Below are 15,824 nucleotides of genomic sequence, written 5' to 3'. Positions count from 1 at the left end.
CTCTTGCGGACCCGTGTAGTCCTAAAGGTCATCTGCTAAGTTGATGATGGTAATGCAGTTGCCGTGGCTGCCGGTGGCGGGGAAGAAGATCTGAGGCGGGAAAAGACAGTCTGGAGAGCGGATCCCTGCCGTGGTGAGCCCTTTCGTCGTTGGAGAAGCTGAGCTGGGGTGGAACACAGCGCCGCAGGAGCAGGACAAACCACACAAGGTTTTCTTTGACACATATCTGTAACAGAAGTAATTGAGTAAGGGCTTGTTTGAATTTGAGGATTCTAACAATGCAGGGATAGGAAATAGATAGGAATAGGATAGGAATGCACGTGCAAAACAGAGAATTTGAAAACACAGGATTTCTGCCAATCTGGGTGTTTGATTCACAGGATGCAAAAAAGCATGGTTAGATTAACTCAAACCATAAGAAAATGTATGGTTATAATGCTATTATGCTACTATCTCTTAGTCTTGTGCTTGATGAATAGGAATATGAAAAGGAGGAGAAGTGGAAATTAGAATTCCTACGGTTTTTCTTTCAAGGAGACACTAAAGGAACAAATCCTACAGTTTTCCTTTGCTCCATGCCTTTGCACCAAATTCATGAAAAGTAGTACCATAGGAAACTTTCCAATTCCGATGTTTTTCATTCACTTTTCCTTTCAAGCACTGGCGATTCTAGTAGGCAGGCTTGAGCAAGGAAAATCCTACACTAAAAAAATGTTTTTGTGCTACTTCTATTACTTTGGACCCAGGCCACTGCCATACTATCTCAACTCCCAGGCCCATCGACAAATGCACAGCTCAAACGCGCAGAGATAAATAATGATGGCGCTCAAGAGAGTCCATCATGGATAGCTAAGTTGCCTGGTACCTCACTGCTTGTCATATAGTAGGATAAAATAATCATATTTCCCGTTACTACGAGTGCTCAGTGGACAATATATATAACATGTAGAGTAAAAAAGAGATGCAACAAGTGTACAACCTCTTTGGCGAAGCCATGTCGATCTCAGCGTGATTGGGTTGGCCGGTGAGGATGCTCCGGCTGACTTGGATGTCGGAGGAGGGGAAGAAGATCTTAAGCGTCTGGAGATGGAGCCCAAGGTACTGCTCCGCTGTGATGGAGGATTTCGTCGTTGGAGCAGCTCCGGTGAGTTGTACAACGCCGAGGCTGAAGCAGGACAAGAGAGACAACGAAAAATGTTAACCTGAGTGGAATTCTAATAGCATCTCCAATACATGACGTAAAATACATAACCACAAAGTGCTAGATGTAAAATACATCAGCCGCTCATATCTGAACTTAACTATCGAAATTGAATTTAACTGTTGAAACTGAACTTAACTGTCGAAACTAAACTTAACTGTCGAAACTGAATTTTGCTGTCGAAACTGAATTTTGCTGTCGAAACTGAACGCACTAGCAAGGTGAGGCTACACGTCGATCGACTGACTTTTTCATCCCTGGTCAGTCGATTTTGCAGCCGTTGGATATGAAATCAAGGGACTGCGGTTCATCTTCAACCGCCACCCCCCTGAGTCGGCCAAACAGCAGCCCCCCGTCGCCCGTGGCCAGCGGTGCGCCGCCCTGCCCGCCCTGAAAACACTCCCCACCGCCGGTCTACCGCCGCCCCGGCCATCCCTCTAGCCCCCCCGCCGTGCCGAGCTTTTTCTCTGGCGATCCCCACGCCACCTCCCCGCCAACGCCCCGCCACCGCCTGCGACCACCGCCCCCATCTTGAACCCTAAGATAGATAGTGGGGTACCTCTCCGGCGAGCCCCCCTCCCCGTTGCAGCTGGTTCTTCCTTCACCCCAGCGGCATTGGAGTGAAGTGTAGCTAAATCGGAGTAGCATCGCAAGCAAGAGCAAGAGCGAGAGCAGCAGCGCGAGCAAGAGCAATAGCAAGAGCAGACCAGGCAGGGGACCAAGAGCAAGAGGAGAGCAGAAGCGTGAGCGAGAGCTAAAGCAGTAGCAGGTCCTACTGATGTGTACGTCGCTGCCGAGGGAGGGACGCTGTGGAGGAAGTGGCCGGCGACGCCGCCGTGGATGGAGCCGCGCCGTGTCGGCTCAGGACCGAGCGCCAGCAACACCGTGAGATCAAATCAAGAAGAAAATGCGGTGATTAGTGTACAACCTCTTTGGTGGCACCGATTAGGCCATAGCTTCATCCGAGGAAACGATGATGATGATGCTCTTCCGGTGGTGCAGGTGAAGACGGCGGTGTGGGAATGGAGGTGGCGCGAAAGACGAGGGGAATGTCGGGGCAGCTCCTTGGAGGTGGAGGACGGGGAGGCTGAACCGGCGGGACGATGAGATCGACGAAGGATCCTCATCCGGTACAGTGGATAAGGGATGTCGAGGTGTTGCTGTGGACGGCATCATCGGGGAAGAGGTTCCGGCTGGGTGGTGGATGGAGCAGGGTGTGGGGTTTCGTCGCGGGTTTTCGTGGCCTTGGTGTACGAATGGGTGGGCGGATGGGATGGCAGTGGGGAACCATGGCTTAGAGACATGCTTGTCCGAAATGTGGGGTAAGTTACGGAAGTACCCCCACCGATTTGAGGCGGTTCTTTCGGTTCAGGGGTACCACAGGCATTTTGCATGTTGGGACTTCACAGGACGTGGGAGTTTTCACGCGTGTTGTAATTTCGGAATAGCAAGTCACGGGTTGAGATGGAGGGAGTTGTCGGAGCATAACGAGACAAAGATATATCTTAAATATTTCGGGCTAACAAGGCGGGAGTTTTGCAGCATGATAGACAGAGATGCTAGCTTGAATTTTCGGCAGAACAAGGCGCGGCTTGAAATTTCGGAAGAACAAGCTTAACGTGTACCCAAAAAAATACAGTTTGCACCTCAACACGCACAACACACACACAAACACCATTTAGACTAGAGTAAGGTACACGTGCATTGCACGCATGAGATTTGGCAACCAAATTATGAATAAATACCACATTATAGCATGCAAGCTTTGAGTCATATATGCATGATGTAGATGTTCATTTAATTCTTATAGTTCATTTCATTCAAAATCATCTAGTTTTTATAAGAAAGCTAATCTATTTTAAGATTCATGGAATTGTGCGTCGTAAGACATAAAGTAAAAACAAATAATGGCAAATCATGTAGAAAAACATTTGGGCAAATCTGATACCGAAGATTCTAGAACAAATAAGAAGTGCTTGTGTTTTGATGTTTGTGCATTATGCTTAAGTTCAACCATGGAGTCTTCTAGATTATACATGTGGCGAAATCTGGTGGAATCTAGATGATATCCAACGGCCAGTAGTGCTCAAATTTTCCATCTTTGGACCATCGGATTTGCCTCATCCAACGACCATCTTTCAAAGATAAAGTTACCCGCACACAATATAAAAAAATATAAAATATAATATATATAGGGGTATAGATATAGATATGTGATGCAAAAGCCGCCCATCATCTCCAATTAGAATAGTGTGTCCATGCACGGGTGCGACGTGGCCAAATGATGTCTGCCATCGGTATCTCAAATTCAAATCAGTCTGACCTTGTTCAATGTGTATACATTACAACATTCTCGTTTCCAAACCACACCGTGCAGATCTCCGTTATATTCATGCATGCATGGGTTCCAAACATCAGGATCTCTTATTCAAATATTTGAATTCAACTTTACATTGATTGTGACCTCACCTATTCAGCTATTCTTTTACACCCACACAGTAGTCTTCTCTTTATAGTTGTACCACTAACTTCCTCTCATGCATGCATGAACACACACCACCAGTCGGCATTATCCATCGCACGCATGCAATCTTTTTCTTCAGGTCGGTCTCCCATGAAGGCACACACCAACACACTTCCCCCTCTCCATCATATCGGGCATTCTTTATCTCTCAACGTGCATGCGCAACGATCGATGTTCCTCTATGTATGTGTGTATATAGCTAGGTCTTTCATAGTTTTCCACACAAACCGATCAATCGATATATCCAGTGAGGTCTCACCCTCTTTCCCACGTCCACATCGATCAATCTACACCTCTCTATATAGGATTAACATATATAGCTAATACACCCACATTAATTATGTATCCAACGTCCCCCTCTCATCATCCATGCCTTCCGCTTCATCTCTTAGACGCGTGCACAATGGCGAAGACAGGGGCAGTAAGGGCCCTGCCCCCTCCCCCCTAACATCACTATATATCAAGGCTAATATGAATGTGATCATTAGACAATTGCTGCTAAAGATGGTTTAAGTTCATGAATTGACCCTCCTCGTAAAGGATTAACAATGCTTGCCCCCCTAGCTCATTTATTTTTCATGGCTTCGCCACTGCGCGCATCAGCGCACGTGTTCGCCCCCTCTCTCTAAATATCGATCTCGCACTTTGAAAGCACAAGTGCTCCCTAGGTGGTTTTGGTAATTAATGACAACATATCTCTTGTTGGACTAACACTTTTACCTAGTATGTTTCAGATAAGTTCAACAATGAAGTGGCATGGACTAGAGGATGTGGAACCCCTTCAAGATGCTAAGAACAAAGGATTAGCTCAAGCTTCAAGCTCAAGACTCTACATTTTCTATTTTAGTGATCCAAGATCACATTGAGTCTATAGGAAAGCCAATACTATTAAGAAGGGATGAGGTGTTGCTTAATGGCTTGCTTGCTCAAAGTGCTTATTGATATGCTCCAAAGCCCTCAACCACATTCTCACTTCCAAATATGTCCCACACCAAATATCCAACTCGGCCCCACCGATTCTTTCTATCCGGAGCCACCGAGTTCAATTGACATAGCCATTGCCAGAAACCCTAATCAGTTCGGTCTCACCACTGGGATCTTGGTCTCATCGAGATGGGCTTGCAAACTCTCTGTTACCTGTTGCAATATTTTCAGTCCCACCAAGATATGCAATCGGCCCCACCGAGTTTGCTTGGCCAACTCTCTGTTTCGCTTATTACCCAAATCGGTCCCACCGAGTTTGAGTAATCGGTCAAACCAAGTTTTGGATTTACCCTAACCCTAGCACATCGGTCCTACCGAGTTGATCCAGTCGGTCCCACCCTAACGGTCACTAGATTTGCTGAATCGGTCCGACCGAGTTTATCAATTCGGTCCCACCGAGATTGGCAAGTTGTGTGTAATGGTTAGATTTTGTTTGGAGGCTATATATACCCCTCCACCCACTCTTCATTTGTGGAGAGAGCCATCAGAACATACCTACACTTCCAATACACATTTTCTGAGAAAGAACCACCTACTCATGTGTTGAGGCCAAGATAATCCATTCCCACCATATGAATCTTGATCTCTAGCCTTCCCCAAGTTGCTTTACACTCAAATCTTCTTTCCACCAAATCCATATCCTGTGAGAGAGAGTTGAGTGTTGAGGAGACTATCATTTGAAGCACAAGAGCAAGGAGTTCATCATCAACACACCATTTGTTACTTCTTGGAGAGTGGTGTCTCCTAGATTGGCTAGGTGTCACTTGGGAGCCTCTGACAAGATTGTGGAGTTGAACCAAGGAGTTTGTAAGGGCAAGGAGATCGCCTACTTCATGAAGATCTACCACTAGTGAGGCAAGTCCTTTGTGGGCGATGGCCATGATGGGATAGACAAGGTTGCTTCTTCGTGGACCCTTCGTGGGTGGAGCCCTCCATGGACTCGCGCAACCGTTACCCTTCGTGGGTTGAAGTCTCCATCAACGTGGATGTACGATAGCACCACCTATCGGAACCATGACAAAAACATCCATGTCTCCAATTGCGTTTGAATTCTCCAAACCCTTCCGTTTACATTCTTGCAAGTTGCATGCTTTACTTTCCGCTGCTTATATACTCTTTGCATGCTTGCTTGATATGTATTGTATTTGTTAAACTTGTGCCAAAACTCCACTTCAACTTAAAGAAATTAAAAACTGCAACTTTTGGTACTTAGTGTATAATCACCCCCCTCTAGAAACCTCTTCTCGATACTTTCAATTGGTATCAGAGCTTTGGTCTCCATTGCCTTGGTTTAAACACCATTGGAGGAAGATGGATGAGTCTACTTCGGGGAGTCTTAGACGTAGAGTGCCTATTCTTGATGGAGAATATTTTCATGATTGGAAAAATGAAATGCTTGAGATTTTCGATGAATATTATTTGAGGAAGTATATTGCTAGCCCTTGTGCACCTCATGTTGATCCCATGCATCCTACCCTTGATGAGTCAATTGACATGATCCGCAATCTTAGAGCTGTTAATCTTATCACTAGAGGCTTGCCTAGAAACTTGATTGGATGTTTGCCTACTCTTAAGTGTGCCTACACCATACGGAAATTTCTTGAGGAACTCTTTCCAAATTATTCCTTGAAAGATCTAGATGAAATTCTCCATAAATCCATTGCCTTGATTAAGATGAATTCCAATGATCCCAAATTTGGTGACTGCTTATTTGAGCTTACTAATCTTACGAGTGCCAACGGAGATGTTCGAATCATTAGCAATATCATTTCCAGAGCTATTAGAATTCATAAAGATAACTATAGAAATGATCATTTGTCTAATGAATCACCCTCTCTAGGAATTGATCAATCACAAAATGATGTTGAAAATGGATACTATGATGAGGATGATGATAGTGACTATGATCTCGATGATGTGATGCGACACTTTGGTCTTATGGCAAATCTTCGCGGCAACATGGCTGGTGGAAAGGAATGGGTCCTTGATAGTGGATGTACTGATCATATGACCGGAGATAAAGATATGTTCCGTGAGCTTGCTGAAAACGACGACCCTCGAAAATATGTCACATTTGGTGATAACTCAAAGGGTAAGGTGGTTGGCCTAGGTAAGGTGGCCATCTCACATGATAGCTCCATATAAAATGTCATGCTCGTTGAATCTCTTGGCTACAATTTACCTTCAGTATCTAGACTTGCTGATTTCGGTTTCAATGTCCTATTTACTGAAGTAGATTGCCAAGTGTTTCGTAGAGATATCATAAAATTGTCTTTACCGGTATACGTAGAGGAGATCTTTACATTGTTGATTTCACTAAAAAGGCACAACCTAGAACTTGCTTAATTGCTAAATCTTCTAAAGGCTGGTTGTGGCATAGAAGGCTAGGCCATGTGGGCATGCGGAACCTTGACAAACTCATTAAAGGAAATCATATCCTCGGCGTTAACGATGTCATATTTGACAAGGATAGACTTTGTAGTGCTTGTTAAGCAGGGAAACAAGTTGGAGGAAGTCATCGCGCTAAGAACATCATGACCACATGTAACACTCCAAAAAAAAATTTGATTTGGTTTTATCAAATTCTTTATTTGATTTGGAGGACGTTATTTAAATTTTTCTTAAAAGCCTCTCCTTCTCAAATCTTTTATGACAAATATTTTAGGGATAATTGCATTTTTACCCCTAGTTGGTTCCTACCCACGGGTTTTCCCCTTACTTTTCAAGCTTGCTTAGTTTTGCCTTTACTTTTTCCGTCGAGGTCCCTCGAATGCCCTTTGACCGTTTGACTAAAACTTTGACTATTTATAACTAATTCATATGAACTCAGAAAAATGCAAATAAGATATCAAAATGTTCAGGTAAACATTACCTTTATGTGCGTATCGTTTGCATTCAGGACAAAAGCACCCTTTAAACTACCTGAGGTAATTAATGTTATTAACATTATTAAAAATAAAAAGGTATAAACAATATTTTTTCATGAATAAAAATTACATGCAAATGTAGGTGATGTTTTCTGAAATTCCTGATATCTTATTTGCATTTTTCTGAGCTCGTATCAATTTGTTATGAAGTATCCAAATAATGGTCAAAGTCGTATGAACATTCATAACAAGATGATACGAACTCAGAAAAATGCAAATAAGATATCTGGATGTTCAGAAAACATCACCTAAATTTGCATGTAATTTTTATTCATGAAAAAAATATTGTTTATACATTTTTATTTTTAATAATGTTAATAACATTAATTACCTCAGGTAGTTTAAAGGGTGCTTTTGTCCTGAATGCAAATGATATGCACATAATGGTAATGTTTATCTGAACATTTTGATATCTTATTTGCATTTTTCTGAGTTCATATGAATTAGTTATGAATTTTCAAAGTTGTGGTCAAACGGTCAAAGGGCATTCAAGGGACCTCAACGGAAAAAGTAAGGGCAAAACTGAGCAAGCTCGAAAAGTAAGGACAAAACCCGTGGGTAGGAACCAACTAGGGGCAAAAATGCAATTGTCCCAATATTTTATGTGTTCTTCTCAACCTTGATTTTTGGTCTTGAGGGCTTTTCATTTTGTGTTGACTCAACACAAATAATTTTGGAAAGTTTTTGAAATCCCTTCTATTAAAAACAAACCCTATGGATTATGGATTTATTCTTTTCCCATCCAAAAATTTCTCTTTTGCCATGACACTTAGTGAAATCTTTCTTCCAAACCCACCTCCCTACTTTGGGACAAGCCAAGCATCCAATTCCACCAAGTTTCAACCTCTTTTAAATTTTATTTCTATTTATTTTAACCTCAAATCAATTTCTGTCATTTTTTTGGACTATGGTGGTTTACAAAGGGACTACGAATTTTCCTTTGAATCTTGATCCCAAATAAAATTCTCTGACTAGTCCTTAGCACCCTCAACCAAGATCCATCAAGATCCACTGGTCCACAGTTCAATTTTTTCAAAATTTGCTTACTGCAAGTTTGGACCAGATTTGCCATTTTTGGTGAAATTCATTTATTTATTTTCCTAAAAATCTGAGAAAATTCAGGCAGCCTCCAGATACATCAAAAGACCACCTCACGAAAGATCAGCTCAAGAAAAATTTTCCACGTGCCAAAATCATTTCGTCGAGCAGCTGTAGTGCATTGTTTCTATTCATATTCAGAGTTCAGTGTTCAGTTTCAGTCGACGGTGTCGTTTTAGTCCGAACCCATCAACAATCTCGCTAGTAGCCACCTTGGATCATTGCTCACTGCTCCCCCTTCTTATCCAGTGCGCCGCAAGGTCGTTTGGCCGGTCGCGAGCGTCGGTGGCGACGTGTCTCGCCAGCGCCGGCGTCTTCCGCGGTGGTAGAACTGCCCGTGGCAGCTAGCAGGGGACCAACCCTGCCATTCGGCGCCGTCCAGCACCGCCCACACCACCAGAAACCTCCGCATGGCTGTCTGCTTGCCTGTGCGTGCTGCAGCACCATCGCCGTGGCCTGAGAGGCGCAGAGCGTGCCCTCTGCTGCCGACGAGCCCTTGATCCATTCCGTCGAGGGCTTGGACTGTCGCCCAAGTCTGGCCAAGTTTAGCTATGGTATGAAGCCAGTGATCCAATCCACAGCTGCCCCGACCCCTAAACCCCCCGTTCGACCACTGCCTCGCCGTAATCACCACCGGAGTAATCCCGATCACGGCAACCGCTTCGGGCCGGCTATAAATGGAGGCCTAGAGCTCGCTCTCGACCCAGAACCACTCCTCCACCTTACCAGAGCCACGCCTAGCTACTAAGAAGACCTCGGGGAGGCCTTCTTCCCTGACTCCGTCCGCCCGATCCGCTTCGGGCTCCGGCAAGATTTGCTCGAGTGCGTGCACCCCCGCCTCTCAAACTGTACCAGTAACATCCTAGTGCACCCACTCCACTAACCTGCGCCCCAATTTGATGGTTGCAGCTCCCTTCGGAGAGAACCATCCTCGCCCGAACCGCCGTCCGCCAGAGTGAAGGCCACTGTCGACGTGGTGCTCGCCGATGACCAAGTCCACCACCCACCGACGCGGAATTGCCTCGTGAGTACGACCGTACCCGTGCCCTCCTCTGGATCGCTGTCGATCATCGCCGGCAACCACCGCGAGCCTTGGGCGCCGACGTACTCTGTTTTAGTTTTTAAACCTGACGGGTGGGACCCGCTCGTCAGCCTCTCTTCTTCTATTTGAAACGTTTTCTAAAAACGCCTTCGGGAAACAATACGTTTTCCTTTGGGGTTGGCGTATTGCTAACCGAAACGTTTTCTGTTTTTATAAACTAACCCCTGGAAACTTTCTGTTTCATTACTGATGAGTCCCTAGACTAAAACCCTTATAACTTTTTAACCAAAGATGATTTTGAATTGATTCTTTTTCTATCATATTTATTTTTCTGTCTAGTTTTTTTATCATATTTATTTGAAAAATATTTGTAACCATTTTTTACACACACACGGTATTTACGTTAGTATGCGATTTCTTTATACCATAGATACTGGAGGAGGTGACGGAACCGCAAACTTCGCCGAGCTAGATTCCGACTACTCTGAACCAGGCAAGCATGTTTGAACCTTTGATATGTAAGTGCTTTTCATGTTTGCTTGAGTGGTTTCGCATGGCATGTTTATATGAACATCGGTGAAGGTTATATTTCATGCAAAGAAAGCTACGGGTGAACTTCGATATTGATGTGTTCTTATGATGGTGATATAACCTGATCATGTGGTGGCATGATAGGTTGCAAGCTGGTATTGTTGAAGCATGCCAGTTTTATGTCAACCATTTAACTCCAGTATTAACGTGGATCAGGTCTCGATCCCGTTCGTTTTTTCCCCTTCGTACTGCCACATGTTTTCTGCAAAGAGTGTGGTTTAGTAAGTTGCAAACCTATTTCCGGGTACACACCAAACAGAGGGACCACGATGACTTTCTTTGCATGAGGCTATGGCCTCCCTGACTTAAAGTTTTTCTTGAACGTTGCCTAGGGTGATTCCTGGCAGCGGAATGTGGAATGGGTGTGTACTGGTTAGATGTGTTTCTTCTAAAATACCGTAAACGGAACTAGTCCTTGTGACTACTGAAATCCATTGGCTGTGGTTAAAGAGTACAAACTCTGCAGAGTCAAAACCATTCAAGTATCCATGTCCACGATCAAGGACTTGAACAGCATCTCAGTGTCAGTGTCAGTCTCAGTGTCGATCTCGGTGACAACACCTGTGTCAGTCTCCGGAGAATAAGCAAGAAAACTGAGAGTGGTAAACCCGACTGAATGTTATTCCTGTGAATGGACTAACTAGTTTATTATTATGTGCTGAGTATTTCTTTGGGATGATTTAAATTCATGAACTGCTTGAATTTGAATGATGAAATATAAGCCCTTTATGTGATGTCGCTCAGACATCCGACTGTGGCACTCTTGTGATTTACTTTTGATATAAGCCCTTTATGTGATGTCGCTCAGACATCCGACTGTGGCACTCTTGTTATTTACTTTCATACAAGCCCTTTATGTGATGTCGCTCAGACGTCTGACTGTGGCATCCTTGTTGTTTACTTTCATTATAAGCCCTTTTCGAGATGTCGCTTAGACGTCCGACTGAGGCACGCACTGTCATTTACATTTCAATATAAGCCCTTTATGTGGTGTCGCCCTGACGCCTGACTGCGGCATGTTATGTTATTTTTTTACCTTTCGAGGCGTCGCTTCAGACACCCGATCGGTGTTCTGCCATTTTTATTGGGATTTCGGGAGGACTACGCCTGACTTCCTTTTTATTTTACATACAGTACAATTTATTGTCTGAGTGCGCATTACTAATCTGCTCATGTGCATCATGTTTGTATTTGTTATATCTTATGTCCAAACCGTCTTGCGAGTACATTCAAAGAACTCACCTGGCTTGTTGATTTGGCCAGATGTTGACGAAGGCGATCTTATGGATGAAGAGTTCAATAGCGAGTCCGACGCCTAGAGGAGTCCCAGTCAGTCACGTGCGATCCTGGGGTTGATCACTTGTATTATCTACACTTCCGCTACCCAAATAAAATTATCGAGCCTCACTCCGACGCTTGATGAGCTGTAAGATTTAGGAGTCATGTCACCCACTTCACTGTGACATATCCACCACTACTTTTATTACGAGTCAGTAGTTATGCCACCATACCCTTGTGTCATATCTTCCTTTCTGTGTATTATCGGCGTGCTTGTAATAAATTGTTGAGCAGCCTCAGCTCAACCTTGTATGATATTTAGTACTTCTGGATTTTTGCATCAAGGATTTGTCTACCAGTAAGGAGGATTCTTCTGTACTGATAAATACAAGGGTCGGTTTCCCAATAAACGTTTTATTGGAAAACCGGTCCTGACAACCTTGGTATCAGAGCCAGGCTGACTGTAGGAAGCCATTAGGTGCGATCGCTAATCGGTTATTAGCGTAATAAGTGCAATTTTTAGCGTTTTGCAAATTTAGCAATTTTCTGTTAGTCATCATAAATTTATGACTTGACTATTCGGAATTTTTGTCTATTTTTGTAGATGGCTGGCAGCGACTGTGAGTCACAGGTGTTCGCCAATGTACCTGAGGGGTTCATCAAGCTTCTTGTCTCCATCACCAAGGTCGCGATCAGGCCATCAGCTCACCCGGAGTTCACACTCTACCAGCACAAGCTCAGCGACAGCGTATCTATGCACCAGGCCTTGGTGCAATTCAAGGGAGGACGTTCTGAGTCACGCCGTGTCGGAGTAAATAAGCATGGGTAGCCTAGCTGGCTCCCCCTGGCCATTCTAAAAAAATTACGAGCCGATCCGGCCCTCAAGAATCCAAGACATGGGGCCGCCTTCCCCTTGCTGGCTGTCTCTCAGGCCGGCTATCGGAAGGCAACCCAACTTTAGCCTTCATGAAGAAAGCCGCGGGAGGGCCGGCTCTGAGAAGCCGGCCGCGAGAAGGCCGACTCCTAGAAGCCGGCTTCCACAAAGCGGTCAAGATCGTACCCTCGAAGTCTACATCCACATAACGGCGATGTGACGGGGCGTGGCTACAGTAAAGCCTGTCACCCCCGAATCTCGGAGCACGCCTGGCATAGTGCGCCGTACGGGTGGCCATGACCCGTCCGGCGCTGCACTGTTGCCATGTTGACCCTGATGTCATCCATGACGGGCTGCCAGCGCGGCCCACGGGCGGTGGGCCCCTTCGGGCAGAGAGACACCCGAAGGCGGCCAGGCCGCCCCCAGTCGGCCCAAGACAGAGCCGGCTCCCGACAGCCGGCTTGCCACCTCCGTCGAAGGAGATACCCCATTAAGGAGACAAGACGCGGTGAGGCTACAACGATCACCCGCCGGACAGCGGCACTGTAGCCACGCCCACCTCGGCGAAGCCCTTGTCACCAGGATTGAGCAACAGTAACCAGCCGCTGACAAGGCCCTGGACAGTGGGGCCTGCCTGTCGACCAAGGAGCCGGCAGCCGGCGGGACCCACCAGCTGGCGGGCCCCAGCAGCCGGCGTAGAAGCCGGCGAGTGTAGACACAGACGGCTGGGCCCAACGCCCAGCCGGATTACCATTGTACCCCCGGGGGGTAGGCCTATATGAACCCCCCGGGACACCCATGCAAAGGGTGGATCCCTGCTAGTTTTAGACACCACATAGGGATGAGAAGAGAGCGAGCAGTGCCCTTCTTCCTCCTCTCGCCAAATAGCTCATGGAGCATCGTCTAGCTACTTGTTCATCTAGGGATCATGCGGAGACCCCGCAGAGCAGCAGTAGGGGTGTTATCTCCACGGAGAGCCCCGAAGCTGGGTAAGATTCGCCGGCGTGCATGTCTTCGCCTCATCCTGCTTCCAGGCACCGGCGACGTCTTATTGGCTCCCACAATGATAAGCCACCCGTTGGCATATGTCGCACCTACCACCCGACATTTGGCGCCCACCGTGGGGCCAGGTGCACCATCGTCCAGAGACCTGTTCTGGACGGGAACCCTCTTCCTCCCCCGTGAGCGTAGCCAGCCCGGCACGCCCGACGACGCTTGCCACGACGCGCTGCAAGGCGTCACCAACGTCTGCGCAGCGAGCGGCCTCGCCGATCTCCTTGACAAGACCCTCATCTTCGACGAGCTCGACTCCGACACGGGCACCGACCACCTCGTCAACCTCCTCGGCCAGCTCCACGTCTCCGACGAGCCTGCTGTGGACTTGGAGTCGGTTGGCTCCACCGACCCGATGCCTGTCGACTCCGACACGGCCTCACTCGACACTTTCCCCACCGATGTCACGATCTACAACGACCCGCTTCCCCGGGCCGATGGCGGCGACGCTGTCACCACCGAGGTGATGGTCATCGGCCACGGCGACGCTTCTGACGAGAGCGCCCGCGACGCCCCGCACACGGCGATCCATGACTTGTCCATCCCCCTCCCGGCCGATGCCGACACTGAAGCACTGGAGGCTCACCACCTCGCCCTCCTCGCGGAGGGCGGAAGTTGGTTTCCATGAGACACCTCGCTGAGGCCCACCGACGCGAAGCCGACCGCGCCGCCTTTGGTACGCCGCCCCCAGGCGGGCCCAGTCGGGCCGGCGCTGTCAGACAGCGCGGTGCTGTCGTCGCCGACACGTTAGTAGTCGACCGCCCAGTCTACGCCACTCCACTCGAGAACCTGCGTGCCGCCCAGGCAGCCGTAGACGAGCTAGACGGACTGGGGGCCGAAGAACTCCCCCACATGACTCGACGCATCCAGCAGCTAATCGATGCAGCCGCGCAGCGGCATGTAGCCGACGCCCGCGCGGAAAGCCCTCCCCCGCGCCGAGATCATGGCGCGACGTCCCGGACGCCGACTATGGGTAAAACCCGCGCACGGCGCGAGAAAGAGCCGGCTGCCAGCCGAAGCCGAACCCGAATCTCCATCGAGCGAGACGCAGAAGGCCACCCCTGGGCCGTGGAGTGGCGGGGCAACCCGCCTCCGCCTCGGCCCCGTGGAGAGAGATATCCCACCCCACCGCCTGTTGCGCATCCGACTCTCAGCGACCGGCTAGGTCGCCATGAAGGAGTCGGCGAGAACAACGCCCACCATTGGGTCGACCGCCTGGCGCGATCCCTAGCGCTGGAAGAAGAAGACGATGTCGGCCCGCCTTGCTTCTGCCCCCGCATCCACGACGAGCCTTTCCCCAAAGGGTTCTCGCTCCCAAGAGACACGCCCAAGTACAATGGCTCTGTGAAGCGAGAAGATTGGTTAATCGACTACTCCACGGCGGTTAGCATAGCAAACGGCAACAGGCGCGTTGCCGTGAAGTACGTGCCCCTCATGCTGCAAGGCACGGCGCAGACCTGGCTCAACAGCCTCAAGCCATACAGCATCAATAGCTGGCTAGATTTCACAGAAGCCTTCGTCCACAACTTCACCAGCACATACAAGCGGGCTCCCAAGCCCAGACAGGTCTCCTTGTGCGTACAAGGCCCCACCGAGTCTACTCGCGACTACCTCACGTGTTGGGCTGAGCTCCACAACTCTTGCGAAGGGGTGCACGAGGTGCAAGCCATAGAATACTTCACTGCCGGGTGCCGAGAAGGCACCCTCCTCAAGCACAAGCTCCTCTGTGACGAGCCGACTACCCTCGACGAGCTTCTAGTCATAGCGGACAAGTACGCCACCGCCGACTCCTCAATGAAGACCGAACTCCGGGTAGACGCGTCCGGGAAGGTACTCAACCTGGCGCCCAAGACGCCGGCTGGGGACTCCGGCCGACGCCCACACCAGAACGACCACAAGGGCAAGGGCCCCGTGCTGCCTTCCGCCAGTCGGCAGGTGGCCACAGTCGAAGACGAGCGACCCGAAGGGCGGCCCGTGCCCAAGAAACCCAAGGGCGGCAGGCCGGTTTGGCAGCCGGCCTTCTCCTACGAGCAAACTCTCGACGCCCCGTGCAAGTTCCACAGCGGCGCAAAGCCGTCCAACCACACGACCCGGAAGTGCCACTGGCTCACCCGAATCTCCAAAGGCGAAGGGCTTGCGCCGCCTCCATCTGCCGGTCTGCCACTTCCGGCTCCACAGCCGCCGACCGCTCAGCCCATAGTCGGAGCCGTGCACGATGAGTTCCCCGACGAGCATGCCGCCTATGTCATTTT

The sequence above is a fragment of the Triticum dicoccoides genome, chromosome 6A, assembly GCF_002162155.2.
Source record: "Triticum dicoccoides isolate Atlit2015 ecotype Zavitan chromosome 6A, WEW_v2.0, whole genome shotgun sequence".
NCBI lineage: Eukaryota > Viridiplantae > Streptophyta > Magnoliopsida > Poales > Poaceae > Triticum > Triticum dicoccoides.
The sequence above is the reverse complement of the archived record's forward strand: the minus strand, read 5'-3'. Positions refer to the sequence as shown.